The following is an 8005-nucleotide window of genomic DNA, read 5'->3' as shown; positions in this document are numbered from 1 at the left end:
TCTGCACTGTATATAAAGTCGAGGAAAGGAGACGCCCGCCACTTGACAACACAAACAATACTGCAGTTGATACGCAGAAGGCAGGGAGTTATCTGGGGGGGAAAAAACACCAAAACTGGAGCTGTGTTCACACTACAGCACTGTTCAAACTACAGTGGTGATACAATAGTACACCCTACTGGTCGAAATAAGGAAAAGCTTACTGCACCGGGTATTCCCAGGCGGTCTCCCATCCAAGTACTAGCCCGGCCCGACTCTGCTTAGCTTCCGAGATCGGACGAGATCGGGCGCGCTCAGCGTGGTATGGCCGTAAGCGAAGGAACCAGCCCTCTGCACTGTATATAAAGTCGAGGAAAGGAGACGCCCGCCACTTGACAACACAAACAATACTGCAGTTGATACGCAGAAGGCAGGGAGTTATCTGGGGGGGAAAAAACACCAAAACTGGAGCTGTGTTCACACTACAGCACTGTTCAAACTACAGTGGTGATACAATAGTACACCCTACTGGTCGAAATAAGGAAAAGCTTACTGCACCGGGTATTCCCAGGCGGTCTCCCATCCAAGTACTAGCCCGGCCCGACTCTGCTTAGCTTCCGAGATCGGACGAGATCGGGCGCGCTCAGCGTGGTATGGCCGTAAGCGAAGGAACCAGCCCTCTGCACTGTATATAAAGTCGAGGAAAGGAGACGCCCGCCACTTGACAACACAAACAATACTGCAGTTGATACGCAGAAGGCAGGGAGTTATCTGGGGGGGAAAAAACACCAAAACTGGAGCTGTGTTCACACTACAGCACTGTTCAAACTACAGTGGTGATACAATAGTACACCCTACTGGTCGAAATAAGGAAAAGCTTACTGCACCGGGTATTCCCAGGCGGTCTCCCATCCAAGTACTAGCCCGGCCCGACTCTGCTTAGCTTCCGAGATCGGACGAGATCGGGCGCGCTCAGCGTGGTATGGCCGTAAGCGAAGGAACCAGCCCTCTGCACTGTATATAAAGTCGAGGAAAGGAGACGCCCGCCACTTGACAACACAAACAATACTGCAGTTGATACGCAGAAGGCAGGGAGTTATCTGGGGGGGAAAAAACACCAAAACTGGAGCTGTGTTCACACTACAGCACTGTTCAAACTACAGTGGTGATACAATAGTACACCCTACTGGTCGAAATAAGGAAAAGCTTACTGCACCGGGTATTCCCAGGCGGTCTCCCATCCAAGTACTAGCCCGGCCCGACTCTGCTTAGCTTCCGAGATCGGACGAGATCGGGCGCGCTCAGCGTGGTATGGCCGTAAGCGAAGGAACCAGCCCTCTGCACTGTATATAAAGTCGAGGAAAGGAGACGCCCGCCACTTGACAACACAAACAATACTGCAGTTGATACGCAGAAGGCAGGGAGTTATCTGGGGGGGAAAAAACACCAAAACTGGAGCTGTGTTCACACTACAGCACTGTTCAAACTACAGTGGTGATACAATAGTACACCCTACTGGTCGAAATAAGGAAAAGCTTACTGCACCGGGTATTCCCAGGCGGTCTCCCATCCAAGTACTAGCCCGGCCCGACTCTGCTTAGCTTCCGAGATCGGACGAGATCGGGCGCGCTCAGCGTGGTATGGCCGTAAGCGAAGGAACCAGCCCTCTGCACTGTATATAAAGTCGAGGAAAGGAGACGCCCGCCACTTGACAACACAAACAATACTGCAGTTGATACGCAGAAGGCAGGGAGTTATCTGGGGGGGAAAAAACACCAAAACTGGAGCTGTGTTCACACTACAGCACTGTTCAAACTACAGTGGTGATACAATAGTACACCCTACTGGTCGAAATAAGGAAAAGCTTACTGCACCGGGTATTCCCAGGCGGTCTCCCATCCAAGTACTAGCCCGGCCCGACTCTGCTTAGCTTCCGAGATCGGACGAGATCGGGCGCGCTCAGCGTGGTATGGCCGTAAGCGAAGGAACCAGCCCTCTGCACTGTATATAAAGTCGAGGAAAGGAGACGCCCGCCACTTGACAACACAAACAATACTGCAGTTGATACGCAGAAGGCAGGGAGTTATCTGGGGGGGAAAAAACACCAAAACTGGAGCTGTGTTCACACTACAGCACTGTTCAAACTACAGTGGTGATACAATAGTACACCCTACTGGTCGAAATAAGGAAAAGCTTACTGCACCGGGTATTCCCAGGCGGTCTCCCATCCAAGTACTAGCCCGGCCCGACTCTGCTTAGCTTCCGAGATCGGACGAGATCGGGCGCGCTCAGCGTGGTATGGCCGTAAGCGAAGGAACCAGCCCTCTGCACTGTATATAAAGTCGAGGAAAGGAGACGCCCGCCACTTGACAACACAAACAATACTGCAGTTGATACGCAGAAGGCAGGGAGTTATCTGGGGGGGAAAAAACACCAAAACTGGAGCTGTGTTCACACTACAGCACTGTTCAAACTACAGTGGTGATACAATAGTACACCCTACTGGTCGAAATAAGGAAAAGCTTACTGCACCGGGTATTCCCAGGCGGTCTCCCATCCAAGTACTAGCCCGGCCCGACTCTGCTTAGCTTCCGAGATCGGACGAGATCGGGCGCGCTCAGCGTGGTATGGCCGTAAGCGAAGGAACCAGCCCTCTGCACTGTATATAAAGTCGAGGAAAGGAGACGCCCGCCACTTGACAACACAAACAATACTGCAGTTGATACGCAGAAGGCAGGGAGTTATCTGGGGGGGAAAAAACACCAAAACTGGAGCTGTGTTCACACTACAGCACTGTTCAAACTACAGTGGTGATACAATAGTACACCCTACTGGTCGAAATAAGGAAAAGCTTACTGCACCGGGTATTCCCAGGCGGTCTCCCATCCAAGTACTAGCCCGGCCCGACTCTGCTTAGCTTCCGAGATCGGACGAGATCGGGCGCGCTCAGCGTGGTATGGCCGTAAGCGAAGGAACCAGCCCTCTGCACTGTATATAAAGTCGAGGAAAGGAGACGCCCGCCACTTGACAACACAAACAATACTGCAGTTGATACGCAGAAGGCAGGGAGTTATCTGGGGGGGAAAAAACACCAAAACTGGAGCTGTGTTCACACTACAGCACTGTTCAAACTACAGTGGTGATACAATAGTACACCCTACTGGTCGAAATAAGGAAAAGCTTACTGCACCGGGTATTCCCAGGCGGTCTCCCATCCAAGTACTAGCCCGGCCCGACTCTGCTTAGCTTCCGAGATCGGACGAGATCGGGCGCGCTCAGCGTGGTATGGCCGTAAGCGAAGGAACCAGCCCTCTGCACTGTATATAAAGTCGAGGAAAGGAGACGCCCGCCACTTGACAACACAAACAATACTGCAGTTGATACGCAGAAGGCAGGGAGTTATCTGGGGGGGAAAAAACACCAAAACTGGAGCTGTGTTCACACTACAGCACTGTTCAAACTACAGTGGTGATACAATAGTACACCCTACTGGTCGAAATAAGGAAAAGCTTACTGCACCGGGTATTCCCAGGCGGTCTCCCATCCAAGTACTAGCCCGGCCCGACTCTGCTTAGCTTCCGAGATCGGACGAGATCGGGCGCGCTCAGCGTGGTATGGCCGTAAGCGAAGGAACCAGCCCTCTGCACTGTATATAAAGTCGAGGAAAGGAGACGCCCGCCACTTGACAACACAAACAATACTGCAGTTGATACGCAGAAGGCAGGGAGTTATCTGGGGGGGAAAAAACACCAAAACTGGAGCTGTGTTCACACTACAGCACTGTTCAAACTACAGTGGTGATACAATAGTACACCCTACTGGTCGAAATAAGGAAAAGCTTACTGCACCGGGTATTCCCAGGCGGTCTCCCATCCAAGTACTAGCCCGGCCCGACTCTGCTTAGCTTCCGAGATCGGACGAGATCGGGCGCGCTCAGCGTGGTATGGCCGTAAGCGAAGGAACCAGCCCTCTGCACTGTATATAAAGTCGAGGAAAGGAGACGCCCGCCACTTGACAACACAAACAATACTGCAGTTGATACGCAGAAGGCAGGGAGTTATCTGGGGGGGAAAAAACACCAAAACTGGAGCTGTGTTCACACTACAGCACTGTTCAAACTACAGTGGTGATACAATAGTACACCCTACTGGTCGAAATAAGGAAAAGCTTACTGCACCGGGTATTCCCAGGCGGTCTCCCATCCAAGTACTAGCCCGGCCCGACTCTGCTTAGCTTCCGAGATCGGACGAGATCGGGCGCGCTCAGCGTGGTATGGCCGTAAGCGAAGGAACCAGCCCTCTGCACTGTATATAAAGTCGAGGAAAGGAGACGCCCGCCACTTGACAACACAAACAATACTGCAGTTGATACGCAGAAGGCAGGGAGTTATCTGGGGGGGAAAAAACACCAAAACTGGAGCTGTGTTCACACTACAGCACTGTTCAAACTACAGTGGTGATACAATAGTACACCCTACTGGTCGAAATAAGGAAAAGCTTACTGCACCGGGTATTCCCAGGCGGTCTCCCATCCAAGTACTAGCCCGGCCCGACTCTGCTTAGCTTCCGAGATCGGACGAGATCGGGCGCGCTCAGCGTGGTATGGCCGTAAGCGAAGGAACCAGCCCTCTGCACTGTATATAAAGTCGAGGAAAGGAGACGCCCGCCACTTGACAACACAAACAATACTGCAGTTGATACGCAGAAGGCAGGGAGTTATCTGGGGGGGAAAAAACACCAAAACTGGAGCTGTGTTCACACTACAGCACTGTTCAAACTACAGTGGTGATACAATAGTACACCCTACTGGTCGAAATAAGGAAAAGCTTACTGCACCGGGTATTCCCAGGCGGTCTCCCATCCAAGTACTAGCCCGGCCCGACTCTGCTTAGCTTCCGAGATCGGACGAGATCGGGCGCGCTCAGCGTGGTATGGCCGTAAGCGAAGGAACCAGCCCTCTGCACTGTATATAAAGTCGAGGAAAGGAGACGCCCGCCACTTGACAACACAAACAATACTGCAGTTGATACGCAGAAGGCAGGGAGTTATCTGGGGGGGAAAAAACACCAAAACTGGAGCTGTGTTCACACTACAGCACTGTTCAAACTACAGTGGTGATACAATAGTACACCCTACTGGTCGAAATAAGGAAAAGCTTACTGCACCGGGTATTCCCAGGCGGTCTCCCATCCAAGTACTAGCCCGGCCCGACTCTGCTTAGCTTCCGAGATCGGACGAGATCGGGCGCGCTCAGCGTGGTATGGCCGTAAGCGAAGGAACCAGCCCTCTGCACTGTATATAAAGTCGAGGAAAGGAGACGCCCGCCACTTGACAACACAAACAATACTGCAGTTGATACGCAGAAGGCAGGGAGTTATCTGGGGGGGAAAAAACACCAAAACTGGAGCTGTGTTCACACTACAGCACTGTTCAAACTACAGTGGTGATACAATAGTACACCCTACTGGTCGAAATAAGGAAAAGCTTACTGCACCGGGTATTCCCAGGCGGTCTCCCATCCAAGTACTAGCCCGGCCCGACTCTGCTTAGCTTCCGAGATCGGACGAGATCGGGCGCGCTCAGCGTGGTATGGCCGTAAGCGAAGGAACCAGCCCTCTGCACTGTATATAAAGTCGAGGAAAGGAGACGCCCGCCACTTGACAACACAAACAATACTGCAGTTGATACGCAGAAGGCAGGGAGTTATCTGGGGGGGAAAAAACACCAAAACTGGAGCTGTGTTCACACTACAGCACTGTTCAAACTACAGTGGTGATACAATAGTACACCCTACTGGTCGAAATAAGGAAAAGCTTACTGCACCGGGTATTCCCAGGCGGTCTCCCATCCAAGTACTAGCCCGGCCCGACTCTGCTTAGCTTCCGAGATCGGACGAGATCGGGCGCGCTCAGCGTGGTATGGCCGTAAGCGAAGGAACCAGCCCTCTGCACTGTATATAAAGTCGAGGAAAGGAGACGCCCGCCACTTGACAACACAAACAATACTGCAGTTGATACGCAGAAGGCAGGGAGTTATCTGGGGGGGAAAAAACACCAAAACTGGAGCTGTGTTCACACTACAGCACTGTTCAAACTACAGTGGTGATACAATAGTACACCCTACTGGTCGAAATAAGGAAAAGCTTACTGCACCGGGTATTCCCAGGCGGTCTCCCATCCAAGTACTAGCCCGGCCCGACTCTGCTTAGCTTCCGAGATCGGACGAGATCGGGCGCGCTCAGCGTGGTATGGCCGTAAGCGAAGGAACCAGCCCTCTGCACTGTATATAAAGGCGAGGAAAGGAGACGCCCGCCACTTGACAACACAAACAATACTGCAGTTGATACGCAGAAGGCAGGGAGTTATCTGGGGGGGAAAAAACACCAAAACTGGAGCTGTGTTCACACTACAGCACTGTTCAAACTACAGTGGTGATACAATAGTACACCCTACTGGTCGAAATAAGGAAAAGCTTACTGCACCGGGTATTCCCAGGCGGTCTCCCATCCAAGTACTAGCCCGGCCCGACTCTGCTTAGCTTCCGAGATCGGACGAGATCGGGCGCGCTCAGCGTGGTATGGCCGTAAGCGAAGGAACCAGCCCTCTGCACTGTATATAAAGTCGAGGAAAGGAGACGCCCGCCACTTGACAACACAAACAATACTGCAGTTGATACGCAGAAGGCAGGGAGTTATCTGGGGGGGAAAAAACACCAAAACTGGAGCTGTGTTCACACTACAGCACTGTTCAAACTACAGTGGTGATACAATAGTACACCCTACTGGTCGAAATAAGGAAAAGCTTACTGCACCGGGTATTCCCAGGCGGTCTCCCATCCAAGTACTAGCCCGGCCCGACTCTGCTTAGCTTCCGAGATCGGACGAGATCGGGCGCGCTCAGCGTGGTATGGCCGTAAGCGAAGGAACCAGCCCTCTGCACTGTATATAAAGGCGAGGAAAGGAGACGCCCGCCACTTGACAACACAAACAATACTGCAGTTGATACGCAGAAGGCAGGGAGTTATCTGGGGGGGAAAAAACACCAAAACTGGAGCTGTGTTCACACTACAGCACTGTTCAAACTACAGTGGTGATACAATAGTACACCCTACTGGTCGAAATAAGGAAAAGCTTACTGCACCGGGTATTCCCAGGCGGTCTCCCATCCAAGTACTAGCCCGGCCCGACTCTGCTTAGCTTCCGAGATCGGACGAGATCGGGCGCGCTCAGCGTGGTATGGCCGTAAGCGAAGGAACCAGCCCTCTGCACTGTATATAAAGTCGAGGAAAGGAGACGCCCGCCACTTGACAACACAAACAATACTGCAGTTGATACGCAGAAGGCAGGGAGTTATCTGGGGGGGAAAAAACACCAAAACTGGAGCTGTGTTCACACTACAGCACTGTTCAAACTACAGTGGTGATACAATAGTACACCCTACTGGTCGAAATAAGGAAAAGCTTACTGCACCGGGTATTCCCAGGCGGTCTCCCATCCAAGTACTAGCCCGGCCCGACTCTGCTTAGCTTCCGAGATCGGACGAGATGGGGCGCGCTCAGCGTGGTATGGCCGTAAGCGAAGGAACCAGCCCTCTGCACTGTATATAAAGTCGAGGAAAGGAGACGCCCGCCACTTGACAACACAAACAATACTGCAGTTGATACGCAGAAGGCAGGGAGTTATCTGGGGGGGAAAAAACACCAAAACTGGAGCTGTGTTCACACTACAGCACTGTTCAAACTACAGTGGTGATACAATAGTACACCCTACTGGTCGAAATAAGGAAAAGCTTACTGCACCGGGTATTCCCAGGCGGTCTCCCATCCAAGTACTAGCCCGGCCCGACTCTGCTTAGCTTCCGAGATCGGACGAGATCGGGCGCGCTCAGCGTGGTATGGCCGTAAGCGAAGGAACCAGCCCTCTGCACTGTATATAAAGGCGAGGAAAGGAGACGCCCGCCACTTGACAACACAAACAATACTGCAGTTGATACGCAGAAGGCAGGGAGTTATCTGGGGGGGAAAAAACA

Source organism: Argentina silus (genome assembly GCF_951799395.1).
Source record: "Argentina silus genome assembly, chromosome: Y".
Taxonomy (NCBI): Eukaryota; Metazoa; Chordata; class Actinopteri; order Argentiniformes; family Argentinidae; genus Argentina; species Argentina silus.
This window is presented reverse-complemented; position numbering follows the sequence as displayed.